Source organism: Cottoperca gobio, chromosome 7, assembly GCF_900634415.1.
Source record: "Cottoperca gobio chromosome 7, fCotGob3.1, whole genome shotgun sequence".
NCBI lineage: Eukaryota > Metazoa > Chordata > Actinopteri > Perciformes > Bovichtidae > Cottoperca > Cottoperca gobio.
In genome coordinates this window covers 15,874,266-15,891,722 of record NC_041361.1, presented here as the reverse complement: position 1 = coordinate 15,891,722, position 17,457 = coordinate 15,874,266, and the positions used below count along the sequence as shown (strand labels likewise).

The 17,457-nt window shown below is 39.8% G+C and overlaps 1 protein-coding gene across 1 annotated transcript in view; it reads left to right on the top strand.

Annotated features, from left to right (window-relative positions):
• The first annotated feature begins 13,441 nt into the window (after nt 1–13,441).
• Nucleotides 13,442–17,457, top strand: part of LOC115010813 (helicase ARIP4-like) — a 59,137-nt gene continuing 55,121 nt past the window's right edge. The window contains exon 1 of the mRNA XM_029435616.1: nt 13,442–13,549. The gene's annotated coding sequence lies outside the window, so the exon portion shown is untranslated. The remainder of the gene's footprint in view (nt 13,550–17,457) is intronic.

Genomic DNA, 17,457 nt, shown 5'->3' with positions numbered 1-17,457 from the left:
GAACACCATTCTCTTCATGGAGAAACAATGTTACTTTTATAGCTGAGGTTTCTTTATTTGACCAAGAGCAGCTGAAATGTTTCCTCCAAATTAAAACAATTAAAAAGAATCTTATCTTTGTCATTTTTCATTAGACTTGCATCAGTTAGAGCAGCAGCAACAACCACAACAGCACCAAGGACAAAATAGCATTTACACCAAACATTTTTAAGAGAAAGGGAGAGTTTGAGAAAAAACAAAGAGCGTTAAATCCATCCCATAGAACAATAACAACAAAGTCGGTCAGATAACAGCCTCCGAGCAGCGTCTCACCCCCTCAGCCTCTGGGAAAAGGTCCACTCTCTGTTCCGATGCCAAGTGTCTCCCACTGAGGCCAGACTTTACAGAGATGAATAAACCCTGCCAGCGAACTTCAGCGCTGCACACTGTGCAGTGACTCTCTCAGCGTAAAGGGAAGAGACAAAGTGGTGCTGGTGCTGGAGCTACAAAAGATAGAGAGAGAAAACAATTATCTTCTAAGCTTCTTTCAGCTTTCACATTTCACAAATAATGCTATTAGTTTTAATTTCTACATACTTTTTTCCCTTTTGGTCACACTTTTTGTTCAGTCCAGGGTCAACAAACGGCAACGGCCTCGTGACTGTCGCTCAAGATGACGTCGGGGGCTGCTGCCGTGTCTCGAGCTCCTCCTCAACTTTGTTTTATTTTGTAACCCTATAGTTATAACTTGCACTATTTCATGTCTCATATTCTCTTTTTTTACTTGTATGTTTTCTTCCTTTCTACACATGTAATGAGCATTGTTGATGGGAGTTGTGCACATGACACTGAAGAACTTAAACATACAAAAGGTTTTATGTGATTGTTTTCAACATAAACAACTTTTAACATGTAACACCAGAAACCAGGAAGAAGTAGACAACAGAAGAAATTAATCAAATAAATCAAATAAATAAATAAATAAAAATATTAAAAGCCACTTCCATCGGCTCAACATTGTTTACACCAACATAGACCTATGTCATAACTCGTGACCTAAAGACGAGTAAACCCGACTGCACTTGAAGGCATCAGGAATTCAACACATACGGGGCAGCTCAAAGTCAAGCGGAGGGACATTTGCATTAGGCAGAAAACAGCACCACAGGACATACGACAGAGCTGATGATGCACTACAGAGGCAATACACACACCTGCCTGTAATATATAATGCATTCTTGTAAACAGAGACAGGTTTGAAGAGAGCAGACAATGAACAAAAACATAATTCTGAAGACCTTGAATAGACAGAACAAAGCTCTCCTCCATGAAATGACAGAGTTAAAGAGAGAATTGAGGCACTTAAACGTAACAACGCTGAATTCATTCAAAGCAATGCAAATGGTAAGTAAGCACTCCACAGGGACGACGCAGCTAAGTGCCAAAAGTAGTCAGATATTGGATTTGTACCAGCATCGGCATAAAGTAATTGTGCATCTACCGAGCTCTCTCCATACTCTTCTAAAAAGCTATTGAGAAATGCTTGTTAGATCCTCACCTGTTGGTTAATAATACCAATGCTGTCTAACTTACACATGAGAATACAACAGCAAGGTGAAGAAGCATAAGTGTGACTAAAGGTGCTCCGCCATCTTTCCTGTGTGTGTAGGATGTGTTACATGTTACACATAAATCACAGAACCAGTCGTGCAGATAGTTTGGTTCAGTCTGCTGACAGAGAGATCTGTGGATAGTGTCACGTGACTAGAACATTTGAGCATGAATATTCGTTATTGGCCTTTGGAAACAGGATACCTTGAAAACAATCGAAGCGCAAAAGGTCAATTTACTATCGTAAGCGTTTTCACTCGCATGAGATTTAAACCTGCATTAACTGATTGTTGGGCCACTTGGGTGCGATACAAACAAGTTGTAAACACAACACCTACATTTTATTATCTTTTAGAGTTGATATGGCAAACTTGTTAGCACATAAAGCAATATAGGGCATCATTATCATTCATTTGGAGTCTTGTTTCTGCTCACAAATGTACTGCATGTTTAATCTTCTCTCTACTTTTTGCTTAGTTTTGATCTCCACCTACTCCTGAGGGAAATGTCTGTCTCTTTAGCTGCTAAATGCTCCACTATGTTCACCAGCTAGCTGCCGTCAGCTAGTCGTTTTTTTAAAGTGCTTTTTTGATGAAAACATTTACCAATGCGGCCAAAAATATCACAGATGAGAGTGGCGAGAGTGAACCAATACAGTCAATTTGTGGGATATAAAAATTGAGCTGAAATATAATCTGTAGAGCTGAAGGGAAGTACCGGAACAGGTGATGGATTGTTAATATCAACAGTCTAGCATCTTTAAACTCACAAAGCTACAAAGTGCTCCTTATATTCTCTTCACCATAATGTGGACATTGTTTCTGTGAATAGATGTTGCTGTTGAGTTTTTCTAATGTCAATTTTTCTCAATACTTTGCATATTAATCTTGACATTTGATATCACACAACCTGCACATTTATTTGTTGGCATATGTCATTTGGAAGAACTGACAAAAACACCTTATTTAATGTGTAACCTCACTCTGATTATATTATAATCACCTGTAAAATTATTTTGGCCTTGTGGCTTTAAACCAGGCCAATGCCTGCCAGTCTTGGTTGACCACAGTACGCTAAAGGACACTTAGAAATTGGCCCTTGGAGGCAATAAAATAGCCTCCAACATTTGTCATCTCTACAGTACTACACTGTAATGGCAGGACTCCAAGTGGTCTCTTTTCAATCTGCTATCATGAAGTGGTTGATGAATTGTGGGATCCACAGTTTCTCATCTAGTGAACAGCTTCCTGCTCCGGCAGAGAGACCTGGCCGCTCGGGAAACCTGCAACACCGGAATCGATCACTTTGATGGACTGACTCATTGACGTGGGGCAAAATACTTAAGGAGATTAAAATGAGCAACGTGCCAGCGCTCCACTTCCCTCTGAGCAACAGGCCGAGGCAGGGAAACCCTATTGGTCAGCTGTGGACGGCTGATTGAATGATTGAAAGCCGGGGTAGACCTCAATCAGCACTTTCACTGCCCAAGTCCAGAGGTAGCAACAGAGGAGACTGCTCATGTCATGTACGTCTCCTTCCAGGGTGACTTCACCTCTTCTCCTCAAATTAAAGGAATTAAATGAGTTTATATAATTCAGTCTCTCAACAACCGCAACAGCCGTTTGACATAAAAGGGCAAAAACGGAGTCAACAGATCTAAACTCAGACTCTGCTATCTTAACTAAAATTGGACAGACCAAACTGAACACAAAGAGAACCTACAGTATATATAATGGGATCAGACCATTTTTAAAACAAAGGGGCAAAACAAAGACAAGCACTTCCACCTAAATAACAATTAAACAAAACAGGAGAGTAAGTCTGTCAGTAGCATTATTTTAGCAACTAACCAAAAATAAACAACAAGCAACATCGAACTATCATGGTCTAAATAAATAAACTAAATCTGTAAACTAGAAATCTCAATCCCCCCCATGATATGGCATTTGCTACTTCCTGTATTTATGCAAGCAGCAGCAGCAAGCAGCAGCAGCAAGCAGCAGTAGCAAGCAGCAGCAGCAGCAGCAGCAGCAGCAAGAAGCAGCAGCAGCAGCAGCAGCAGCAGCAGCAGCAAGCAGCAGTAGCAAGCAGCAGCACCAGCGCCATCAGCACTGGCAACTCAAAGAAAATAAACTAAAGCGGAAGTTAGCGTTAATTAATGTGTGCGCTACAGATTAAAACAAATGTATTGCCGACAATATTAAATAAACTATGAGTATGATGTAGGAAACAAAAGCTATGTGTCACCATATATCTGTTTGCTGATCTATGTGCACTGTGCATGAGGTCAAAAGGTCAACAAAATCAAACCATTAAGTGTAAACTATAAAGAAAACTAAGGTGTAGCAACTGACGTTATGCACACTTTATGGTTAGCTTTGTAATGGCAAACCATAAAATAACGGTCAATGTGTATGAAAATATGTTACCCAGAACTACCTAATGATCACATATATAAACACATATATTTCCCTGTGATGCAGCATGATAGCCAAACTGATATTGTCACCAGTAGGATAAGTGGAGTCAATGTTTTTCAAATGAAGCTATAAGAGAAAGTCTGGGTTTTTATTTGTTTGTGCTTCAGAGCGCCTTGGAGCGAGCTTCACTTGAAGGGAATAACAGAAAATACTTCTGGTGGTTTTCCTTCTTTCCTTCTCTCATCTATGGAAGAACTGATCAAAGCTTTTATTCCAAATAACAATCATTTAGAGGGGGAAAGAAATATGTGCGCTGGTAAATGTTTCAAGAACTACAGGTGATTTCTCTTCTGTGTCACTGCTTCATAAATACAGAGAGCATAACGCAATTATTTACTGCTTTAATAAATAATACACTACAGGAAGCATAATGAAAAGCTGTACTGGCTTCCTTCTGCTTTTATTAATTCTCTTTCTTCTCAGCTGCATTTTGCCCTGTGGAAGTCATGACGGAGCAACCCTTTCAACTCATCTGAATATGAACATGAACTGAATAATTTACTCAACTTAAAGCCGAAGAAATGAGTTCACAGTTCTGATCTCCATAGAATGTATAGCCTGATACCCAAAAAGGCTGAGTGCCATAGTCATCGACTCTCGCCTTCATTTTTCTTCATTTTTTATTCCTCACAAAAGAGTTGCACCACCTTTTTCATCGCCTGAATGTGGAGTTAATTACTGTAATGTGTGTGACGGGAAACATTCGGTCCTTGTCAGCATTCTGTTTGGGCAACGTCCCAGCATCTCTTGCGATTGTAAAACTGCCAGAAATGAGAAGCTATAAACTGTTTACCTGTTTGTCTCCAAGTCTCTGGGACTTTTGTGCTTTTTTATTTTACCTTATGGTGAAGCATTTTGGTTCTGAATGCAAAATATTTTTGGCACAAAGTGAAAGAAAATGACAGGAAAGGATACTTAATTACCTCAGGTAGTCACTATGACCAGCCCGGTCCGATACAAATCAAGTTCCCATATAAAGAAACTCCATTGTCAATTACGTTTCGAGTAAATCTCCTCCCTGAAGATGTTTGATTTCGAAGTCCAACTTGGCACTTTCACAAAGGAAACTGCTGTTCATGTCCCGTGAACTAAAAGTCAACGATGAATTTTAACTTATTTACATAACCAGTTACGTAACAAACGTACTTATTTTAAGCCAAACCAAGATTTTTACCTAAACCAAACCAAGTAGTTTTGTTTCCTAAATTAATTTAATTTAAATGTGGTTCACTATTACTGCAGCATTAATCTTTGTTTAAGCCAGTGTAGGGGGCAGAATAACAGAAACAGCCTTGACATATTAAAATCTAAAGTTACACTCTCCTCTGTGAAGCAGGTCATGTGCTTCATATCAGATCTACAGGCTGCAGTTGGGTATAAATGTAGACAAGAGTCTGCCATGCCGGGTCAGTCCTGTCTCAGTATGAGACAACCTCACAGAGAGACATATTTAGTAGAACAGATGGCTGAACGTAAACAAATGAAGATTGCCAAAAAAGGAAGACGGGAAGAGAAAAATAATTGAAAATAAAATGGTGGGAACACAAAATGTAAACCATGAAATCTGAGAGAATATAATCACACAGGTACGTGTAGGCCACTGCATACCACAGACACCATCAGACCTTGTTGCTCTCTGTAGGCGTGGTGCCATGTTCACAGTGGGGGGTGCTTTACAGACAGTAAAGATACTGAAAAAGGGGATATCTTGTAATAATGGTGGCAATAAATCTATCTGTTTATGCATATGGTGTTGAAGTTAGGCTGAGGTATCCTCTTGGGGGAAACTGATTCACTGTTTATCAGTTTATTGCTTGTATTAGATTCGACATAAGGCCTCTCAACAAGACTGGCTTTTTACGTAAAGCAGCATATGGCAGTGTTGATAAGTGAGCAACCGAGCCGACACGTGATTTCCTCTCTACTGCACCGCGCACGGACGCACACACGCACACACGCACACACACACACACACGAAGAGAGGAGCAAGCATAGACCTTGAAACAATGGATGATGTTAAGATAAAAATACACAATTCAAGTTCAAAGTGGAGTGAATACACAGCCAACGTTTTGAGTTGTTATACTAGAAAAAGCACAGAAACAACTACTGACATTAAGAAGTGCCCCAGTAAACCAGGACCCTGAAACTGAAAAACTGCATGAAATGCAACCTGTGTCACTTTGACGAGTCAAAATGTCCACTTTGAGAAAGTTACAATCTCGAAGATCTCCGTTTTGTTCTGGCAGCACTTATTAGCGGTAATTGCAGGAGTGCTTGTGGATCTCACTTAAAAACACAGAGTGCTGCTTGTCATTTTTCAACCCATTCTCATTCCCAACGCGTGTCATACGATCTCTTGGTCAGGAACGTCACGTTTCAACGCAGTGGGTATCCACACTACCGTCACAGTTTTAAACACGTGGAAATGTTTGGAACTCAAACAAAACTACTTGGTAAAAGGAAATCCTCGTGGTTTGGGTCAAAATAATATGTTTAAGTCAGTTATGTTAAGTACGTTAGTTAAGTAGACTACGTACACAAACAGTGGTCTCCTGGGTGAAAGTCATGTGTTCGTATGATCCATCTATTGGTATTTGACGACCTGGGAATGAGGCTGGATTTTTCCCGGGAATTTCAGCACAGACATCTAGTTTGTAACACAGCAAATGCAAGGACTTTCATCAGTGGGCCACAGGCTCTATCGCCATTGTGTTACCTCATTCGGCGATAGATACTGACTTACAAGACATTTATTTAAGATTTAGATTATTACCCATCTGTTTCCACAGCACCTTGGCCAAACCTCTGTATGTAGCACTTACATCAGTTTGGCTTAGGTAAAGCTATTGTACTGCACTTCAAATGATTTCACCTGTTTGAAGCTAATGTACTTGCAAGATTCTTATTGTTCGGAGTTGTATCCTCATGGTTGTTTGCACTTATTGTAAGTCGCTTTGGACAAAAGCGTCAGCTAAATGTAATGTAATGTAATGGATGTGGGACACGCAGGTTAGGTCATACTTGTTGTTTTAATTGGTGCAAGAAGTGTGCCAACGGACTTCAATCAAACTGTGGCCCAGTTCCAATCTCCACCACTGAGCTCTCTCTGACTTGAACTGATGTGTCACTTGTGTCATTCACCAAGTCCCTGAGTGCAGGAGAGTGTGAGGGCCCCAAATGATGTGGAAGGAGCAGACATTTCTCATAGCAGGAGAAGCACAGGTGAAACAAATGTCATTAATGATGGCTCTGTTCATGCTAGTGAGTACCGGGAACTGGCTCACCTGCGCTCGTTAGTCATGTAATTAATTACACCTGTGCTTTTCCTGCTGTAACGTGCCAAAAATATTCACTGTGAAAAAGGTTGATGGGGCAGCACTTTGTGAAATCATGTTACCTGGATGGAGTTCTGTGGTCAGCAAAGTTGGCATCATATTCCACACGTAGTTTTATAAATTGTTGGAACAAATCGATTTTAAAATCACCATCATGCTATTGTGAAATAGGACACACAGTGTTGCTAAGTGACGTGTGACGTGTTGTCTATGTTTAGTTTTTTTCTACACTTCAATAATTCAACTCATTCAAGTCATCTCTGCTTTGACTTAAAAATAAAAAGTATTGGGGACAAAGTCTGCATACGACTTGTGCATAAACGGTTCAAAAAGTCACCCAGAGAGCGGGTCCTTGAGCACCTGCCAGATTCTCAGTGGCCTTTGCTCACGCAGCGCCTCTGTTTCTCATGAATTGCATTGTGGGACAGAGGTGTCGATCAACAGAACACTGAATAATCTGGCAGCTTCTGTGTGCACACTACTGTCTTTGAGTATGCGTACTTGTCACTCCAGTGTGAACACACTACATACTTAAAACCAGTTTTAGAAATGAATTAAATGTCGACAGTGTGGTATTATGTGGTTAGTGTCTCCATCTAGTGTACATGTGAGGTCAACACAGGTGAAGCTTCACCCTGTCTCTGTGACTGATCGCCTTTCTGTCTCTCTGATGGCATTTGTTTTGCAGTCACCATCTTGAGCTGTCGGATGACATTAACTAGTTGTAACGGGAATCTTTCCTGTCACTACCGTTCATCCCACATGGTGTGACTGCAGCGTGACGGCCATTACAGTTAGTACATTTGCACGCGCTCTGGTCCTTGAGTGATTGTTTCTGTAATTTTTAACCATGCTACAAGAAGACGTTCTCTTACCTCACTCTAAAGTTTATTTAAAAATCAAATGAAGCATTAAATCAAATGACACTGAATTAAGTTTTATTATTCAAATTGATTCAGACAGAAAATATATATTTTTTATTATGAATGTAAATAAATGTAGGCAATCTTCAAAATGTATATGAAGTCAATCATAACCAGTCTAAGATCAAGCTGCGCGTGCGCCACAGGTGAGGAAAGATCAGCTGAACCTGACTTGAAACAGGAAGAATGTGAGAAAATTAAAGAAAAAGGAAGATGGCTGAGCCTCTGAGCTTGTTCCAATTTCCAGCAGTAGCGTCCATCTTTACTGTCGCTCCACAGATATCCAACATCAATCACACATAAACACATCTCCTTCATCCATCCTGACGTTTATTCTATTTTCTGCTCCTCGGTTTCTGACTATCTTACTGCTGCACAGACATCAGAGATACAAAGGATATCAATGACTGTTGATGGAAATGTAATTGAGGAGGGACAGAGGCACAAAGGAGAAGAGAAGCTTGCACACTATTTGGTGCAAAGATATTTTGTCATTGAGACAGAAAATGAATATAGGAAGGAGAAGAAACACATCAATTGTGGAGAAGATTGAAGGTCAATGAGAAGACTGAAAGCAAAATAAGAGTGAGAGTAAAAAAGGTATTGGCGAGCCCTCGCTGCTTGGTGGTGTTTTCGGAAATTTCCACAGCAGTGTTTTACTTAGACTGTGCTTAGACTTTTGTGAGAGCAGCCAATATGAAACTTCACAAACACAGATGCTATGTTTCTCTTCACAAGAAATTCTTCACATTCCTTTGTTACCTGTGATCGTGTTAAATATTACTCAATATTGCTGACAACTAATTGTATGACCCTTGATGATTGCCAAGGTGTGTTCAAGCTGATTAAATCAGATTATCAGAAGACCACAGACGTGTGATTTCCCTGCTAGAATGACACAACACGTCTATAGAAAGGCAAGATCTTCAGATAGCAGCTGACAAAGGAGAATGTGAGGACTGATTCAAATACAGGTCATTTAGCAGACACTCTTATCCAGAGCAACTTACAGTGCACTAACTACAGGGACAGTCTCCCTGGAGCACCTTGGGGTTAAGTACCTTGCTCAGGGGCACAATGGTGCCGCCCCAGTATTGAACTCACGACCTTCTGATGTTCAGTTTTGAAGGCGTACCACTATGCTGTCACCACCCTTTAAACATTAAAACTTGCAATAAAAGTATACTTTTCTACGCAAAGCATCCACATGGAGGTCGAAGGTCAGCTTGTCATCTATTACAATGGCAAGATATTGTAGCCTGATCATTAATCAGCACCGGAGAGACGACCGTAGGATTCTTTCCAAGATCTATTGTCATGTCTTTAGTTTTGGACATATTGATGTCCAAGAAGGACGACTTGCACCAGTTTTGGAATTCCACCACTACAGGGCCATGGTCAAGACGTCCACCTGGGGAGATCCATTGGAGGAAAAAAGAACAACTAATAAAACACCATTAACCTTCACATGTTGCGACTTTCAGTTTAGAAATCCATCAGGCCAGGATCAATGTTGTTGATGCTCTCCAACCTTCCTGCTAAAATGTGAGCCTGGATGCAATAAAAGCTGAGGAAATATCAATAAAAGCAGAAAAGTCTCTGCACCCTCTAGGTCTGCCAGAATTATGTTTAATAGGGTGCCCGGTGCCACTCCTGCCTGACCTGAAAGCAAATCGCATCCTTAATCTTCTTAAAGGATTTCACAATAAGAGATGCCTGTAGTCATTAAGTGGATTTAGAGCTCACAAGAAACCCTATGAAGTTGAAGTGACAATGTGAAAATATACAGAATATATCTGGCAACTGTTGGGCACAATTCTTTTCCTCTCTTTTCCTTTCCTTTTGCACGTCGGTTATAAGGCTTCAGGACCTTGCCCCTGTCAACATGCACACTGTTCTGCTCGGGAACCGCATTTTTGAGAACCGAGAGCTCCTCACTAAAATCATGGACATTGTGTGGGGACAGGCACTACTGCCATCACCTGCATTACCTTCATCAGCTAGCTTGGGTTGGAAGACAGATGAGCCTGCTATGAGCTAAGCATGCAAGTGCCACAAGGCTTGTGTTAAGTGCTGGTATGGATGCATGGTAAGGGCATTTTTTTGTTACAAGTTGTTTTGAAAATAAATGTATTTTTGGTGGTCTAACATTGCCCCCAGCAACCTGCCTCCTCAGTTCTTGTATCATGTCGTAACCCGGCCACCGTTTTCTATATTATACAGCTATACAACATATGTCGTTGTTTAAAGCAAAATAAATTGAAATATAAAAAGTGCTGTTGCATATAAAAAGTAAAACAAAAAATGTAACCCTATTGGAGTTGGCACCGTGCTGTGGTGGATGAGCTTGTGTGACCCTGTGAGCTATTCTGACAGGAGATCGATCTTAGTTTCCTTATAGGTTCAACCAAGCCGGCTTGGTCACAGGTCAAGACCAGACAAATAGCAGCTCCCTTGCTCAGATTCAAAGGCCTTTGAAAAAATAAAACTTTGTTGTATGAACCTGAAGCACTTACCCAAACTAAAAAGTTCTTATGCAACCTGTGACGAGAGATTACCCTGAACTTTATCCAGCGATATCTCTGTCAGTTGTACTGCTAATGAAAAGAGAAATACACTGATGGAAAGATGGTGTCATTCCATCATGAAGGCAAGTGGGTGAAGTTTGACCCTGAAGAGACCTCCTTTTATTTGGTTGTCATGCTTTTCTCAGGTTAAAGGTTTTAAATAAGCCTCCTTATACAAAAATCAAAAGATGAATTTAAGGCGCGTTCCCAAACAGCTATTCATCTCACCCTCCTCAGTCTCACCACTCTGTTGAAGTTGCATAATCCAGAGTTGTGTGAAGCACTGTGGACTCTTGTCCAGCAGGGGGCACTGTAATAATGAGAGTGAGAGAGTGCAGTGCAGTAGAAGAAGGTTAGGTAAAGAATGCTATTGGATGTTTAGTCATCAGGTGTGCTGCAGTCCACCTGCTGACCAGTTTCATAACATAGTGTAATAGGTATGTTAAATGTTTAACATATTCTGCATGTTGTGTCTCTGTACTTGTGCAATAAAGTTGAATCGGATCTAATATTAAGAAATCACATAAATTGAGAAGTGTTAAATACAGTGTATTGAAGCAGAGATACAGCTTGATGACATTGTTTACATGTAACAACATTGTTATAGTCAGATTCAAATGTTCACTCGTTTTTATCTAAAGTAAAGATTTAGCTAAATGCCCAGATTTATCTAAAAATACATCACATCAGGGGGATAAATCACAGTTTAAAGTTGTTCCTAAGCCCCTAAGTGAAAGTTTAGTGAACACACAGTGCACTATTTATACGACCGTCATGCTATCATCTTGCACCAGTTGATGGTCAATGCTTCACTCCTAGTTCAGAACTCTGGCTGAGAGAAGCAGCTACATACATACATACATACATACATACATACATACATACATACATACATACATACATACATACATACATACATACATACATACATACATACAGAACATACTGCCCTGCCGGACATCTGAACCAAAGGGTGTGGTTTTTATTTCAACTTAATCCAGTAATAATGCACTCACACTAAAACTGTTAGATCTACACACGTTCTAAAACAAAGAGTTGAAGCAACAATATCAAGGTTTTTTTTTTTGCATGGGATTAATCAATAGGAAACAAAGAAACGGCCAACGCTTCAGTGGAGAACAATCACCACTGCAGATATTCACAGGGGAAAATGCAATTTGGTCACAGATAATTGATTAAAACGGTGTCCTCTAATTTGATCAGGTTTGGCCTGATAGACCTTTGATTATGCTGCAGTCATACCAAATTCCACTAATTGTGCTGTGTTAAATTAGCTTTCGCTTTCTGTCAGGAAGCTGGTTCAATAGAATTGAATACAGCCAGTATGAATTGTTATTCACAGCTGTGTTTGAAGTTGACTTGTCTCCCATGAGAGAGGTTTGTGGTCTGACCGTAGCATCAAGTAGCTAGAAGAAGTCATCAAATTCCTCAGCTGTCCATATTCCAAGATGTTATTTGGATAATGAGTAAAAATGCAAACAGATTTCTTATTTATTTTTACAATGTCAGCCCATGTTTAAGATTTGAGTGCCTTCAAGATATAAAGTTGGGTTTCAATTTATTTGTCTCATTTTATTAGACCTCTTCTCAGGACTGTGTACAGACTTGACATCAGCCTCACTATCCGGTTAGTTTTGTTTAACATGGAAGTGACACAAGTTATTTACATTCTTATGAGTACACAGATACCATCATGGTGACACAATGTACTTTACAACAAAACTCCACCCAACATTCACCTGAGCAGAATAATGGAAACATTAAACATTAAAACTGAACTGTTTAATTCACTAAATCACTTTTTTTCCTGTCAATAAAAATATTTAAGTAGACAACCTAACTGGCAGGATTTTTTACCCAAGTAAAGAGAGATAACATACGATAATATAAAACTTGTTACAATGTTACAGCAACATAAGAAAACAAATAAACAATAGAGTAATACATATAAAGCGTAGGCTATACAAATAAACACCAGGGCTTAATGGAATAACAATTAAAGTAAAATAAATGTAGTAAAATAGAAAATTAAAGTTCAACAATATAAGAATAAAAAAAACAATAGAGTAATAAATATATAGTATATAAGAAGTGATACTAAATCCAGCGCCTAATGGAATAACAATAACATTTAAAAAAAATTAGGGTTTGGTAAACTTATACAGAAACATAAGATATTGTGCAAGATATTTAAAAAGTAAACAAGTATTGCACAAGATATTGAAAAAACAATAAATCAACAGTATGTAAACATTACGATGTAATAAGACAAAACGGTGTAGGCCTATAGGCTAATAATTCTACAAAATATAGACGAAAACAAAATAATCAACGCAGCACTGTAAGTTACTAAACACAAATTAAATCAGCACTTGCAGTGTTGCACTGTTGTTATGTATGCAGCTTTTGTAACCCCTAACAGTTTGGATGCTCGTGCACTTCCGGAACTTTCGTAATGGCTTTTTTTGTGCAGGGCGCGTGCAGGGACCATCAGCACCGACCCTCCTCTTTCAGCAATACACTGATGAATGACTGGAAGCGGCCAAGCCTGCCTGCATCTCATTATTACCACTTCACAAATAAAAGCTTTTCTCTCGGAGGGACTCCGCGCAGAGACGGGGGGACGGAAGGTGAGACTTGCACCGGGTTTCATGTCCGCTTGAAAATGTTTTCTTTCTGTTAAATCATTTTCTGTTTGCATTCTGCTGGGCGTCAATTTGGCTCCAGACAATAGAGGAGCACGCTGCACTTATGCTCCTCCACTTCCTTCTGTCTGCATTGCTGTTGCAGCCTCCTTCCGTGTTATGTACCAAGCAAGCACGCTGCTTTCTTTTTTCCCTTTCCTCTTTTTTTTCTTTTCATAACAAGCCCTCCTCGCTACAAGCAGTGACCGCGGCGGAGATGAGAGCAGCGGGGCACATGAGCAGCAGACAGGGCTCACAGACACACTGCGGGGTTAAACAGCCCCGCTGACATGAACCAGCGCCTAATGTGTGCCACTGTTACCTAACAGCCAGTTAGACTATGAGGGAAAATACAAGAAAAGATCTGGCTTATGTAAAGAATTATGTAAATGAAGGCTTTAAATGTCAAGTAACATTCCCATAACTTAAACCAGTTGTGATCTGTTAGTTGAACCTCCCCTGAAGTTGTTTTCACTTGCTGGACAAATGTATGCAGTCATATGAAGCCTGTGGGGTCGCAGTGAAGGAGGTCACAGGTTAAAGAGCAGACAGTGAACCGGCTCAATATAGCGCTGTTGTATTTGAGGCAACAGCCGCCCTCAGCGGTAGAATCAGCTGTCTCACTGTTGCAACTGTTGACAGTTGAACGTATGTCAACACTGAACAGAGATGTGACTGAAGTATGAGGGAAAGAGTAGCAGCTGTGTGATCAGCTGACTGAGCATCCACTTTAAAACCATTCTAGTTAAACTAGTTTTTAATGAGAATGACATACTTGACAGTGCAGAGAGTTTGATGACTCAGACATGGACTTAACTTAAGTCATGCCCTTTAATCAATACCTACCATGTCTTCTAGTTGCAGTGCATTTTGGTCAATTCATGTTATTTTGGAGAGAATTAAATCTCTTCAATCTGCATCAATCATACACAATCATGAAGGGAAATTCTGTTAACTTAAGCTTGGCATGCTAGCCTAAACATCCCATCACTTTCACATAACTGTAGCAATGTAGTAGCTTAGAATAGTTAATGGAAACATTTAGGTATTTCAGGCTAATGAAAAAAGATCATATTATGATTTGTTTTAGTTTAAATCCAGGAAGAGATGGAAAATAGTTGACTAAGCAACCTTTCTGGTTAAACTAGCTTTCAATGAGACTGAAATACTTGACAGTACTTTGACTCAGACACTTAAAAGTGAGAGTCATGCCCTGTTAATAAATACCCAATATGTCTTCTAGTTGCAGTGCATTCTGGTCAATGGATGTTACTGTGGATTTCTGTCTGCATGGCTGTTGAATATATGTGTGAAATGGCAGCTTCAGACAGAACCTTGTTTGAAGGATCTGCAACACAAACATTTAGTTTGTTGTTGAGTTAAAGCTTTAGATTTGTTTCCTCCTGCTGTAAAAGGAAACTCATTATCTGTTGTCTTTGGTCGTGTTTTCTCTTTAAAGTCCATTGCTGTGTTTTTCCTTGTATTACTGGCTGTGATTTGGCAAAGCTGTATCAAATATTTGCAATATATCCCCATGGCAGGAAGATTATGTTCTAATGGTCTGATTCTCAGGATGTCCTGTCTGCCTCCACTGTCTGTGTTGATTTAGAGTCGTTCTTTTCGTCTGACCTTAGATCAGGTATCCAGTGAACCGCTTCAGCCAACTGCAACCTCAGCTGATAAAACCCTCTCGCTTTCTGTCTTTAAACTTTTGTTCATTCTTTCAGGCAACCTTAGACAGAAAAGAGGGAAAAAACATGTTGCATAAAGTGTAGGATGTGTTTATTGTCGTCATTGTGAAAGGTTTGTTTGATTGTGAGCTTTCTTTAGTGAAGGTTAGTCTGTTTAAAAAGAAATGGACCCAGACTCACGGTGGTGATGGAGCTATGTGTTGGTGTGAAGGCTACAGAGCATGTGAGCGTACATCAGACTGAATGGATGCTTTGCACATGTTGGAGCTGAAAGCTGTGTTCACACGTGTGTCTAGTTTGTGTTACTTTAGAACAGGGGTGGGGAACCTCCGGCCCCGGGCCGTATATGGCCCTCGAGGTAATTCATAAACACACGCAAAAAAATCCACTAGAAAAAATAAAAATAAAATCTAGACCGCAATAGTATAAAGGGCGATTGACTGTTTTTCCTGGCCAAGGTCAGGGTCCTTGAACACAACACGAGCGGAACGTGCCATCACGTGGTCACGTCATGTAAAGAAACTTCAATATCAAACGAGACGGACATTGACATCAGTGAACGCAGCGTGGCGAGTGTAAAACAGAGAAAGGTGGATGCAGAATGTCGCACTTTCCAGGAGAAATGGACAAACGATTATTTCTATGTGGAAGTAAAAGGCCGGTGTGTCTAGTTTGTGCGGATGCGTTTACGGTGATGAAAAAGAATCTCGAGCGTCATTACACCCCGAGACATGCCGAAGTGCACGAGCTGAAAGGACGAGTGCGTTTGGATAAAGTTAACGCTCTTCGGCGGAGTTTGGCCCAACAAACAGCTCTCTCCAGAGCGTAACATGCACACATGGAAAGATAGAGAGGTAGACCACCACACCAAGAACGGACTGTTCCACCACTGCTGTGCAATTATCACTGCCATGTGCAATACTCACTTTATATAATTTGTACTTATATTATTTTTTATTCTATTTAATTATTGTTTACTGCCTTTTTACTTCATATGTTATTTTGCTGTGACAAGATACATTTCCCCGTTGTGGGACTTATAAAGGATTTCTGATAAAACAGAAAGATACAGGGATAAAAAAAGTTTTTGCACAGCATGAAAGAAAAGTAAAATGAATGGGCTGCATCTTAAAAAAAGAGGTTATGAGTTCAATAATTAGTACAGCCCTCGAAGGATGTTGTAAAAAATAAAATGGCCCTTGATAGGAAAAAGGTTCCCCACCCCTGCTGTAGAATGTGAAAGATGTGATGCTGGTGGTTCGTTTAAACACCGGTCAAGGTTACTTTGATTTTGGTGCCATTCAGACTCATATTTTCAGTTTCATTTTTAAAGGACGATCTTCTGTGGCACTCTCCTTTTCACCCCTCCCTTCAGCCTTTCATCACTCCCTCAGGCTGTTCCTGCTACCGAGCTCAGCGGGCGGCTGAGTACAGGAACAGAGCGCTCACAACAGCACAGGAGTGATGGAAGGTGGCTACTGCTGGCCTCTTCACAGTTATGCACATTAATGGCAGAGCAGATTGAATGTGTTTATCTATGAGAAGGCAGAAACTCTGTGTGTTTGTAGTCAGACCTGTAGCGTGAAGGACAAATGTTGCAACTACTAGTAACTAGAAGACAATATTTAGATTAACATTTCAGCAAAGAAAAACTAATTCTCTAAATAATTGTGTTTGTAAGATTTTATTGTAGTTTGACTTCAAATGGAAGATTAAGAGGATGAATTGACTGAAGAGTTGGCCTGCTAGCCTAAACGTCCCATCAGTTCCACATTTGCTGTATCAATTAGGTATCTTAGAATAGTTAAATAACAATAAATTCAAATGATATTTTCAATAGTTTTTTGAAAAAAGGTGACCAATGATTAGTTTTAGTTCAAATGGAGAAGAGAGTGAATGGATAATGATGTTAAATAAACGATACGCAAGGTCTGCGTGAAACCAACCAAGAATTTAGATTTCAGATCTGTAATAAATGGTTGGTTTTAATTCATTATGGGATTTTTTTGCTATGTGCACTTTTCAAACCAAAATCCCTTTCGAAAAGGAAATTAAAAAATGTCATATTAAGCAATGCAGCACTGCGTTTGAAAGGCAAAGTCTTGTTTTGATTTGAGAATAATTCTGATTTTAAACAGACAGATATGCCTTGGTGTTAGCTGT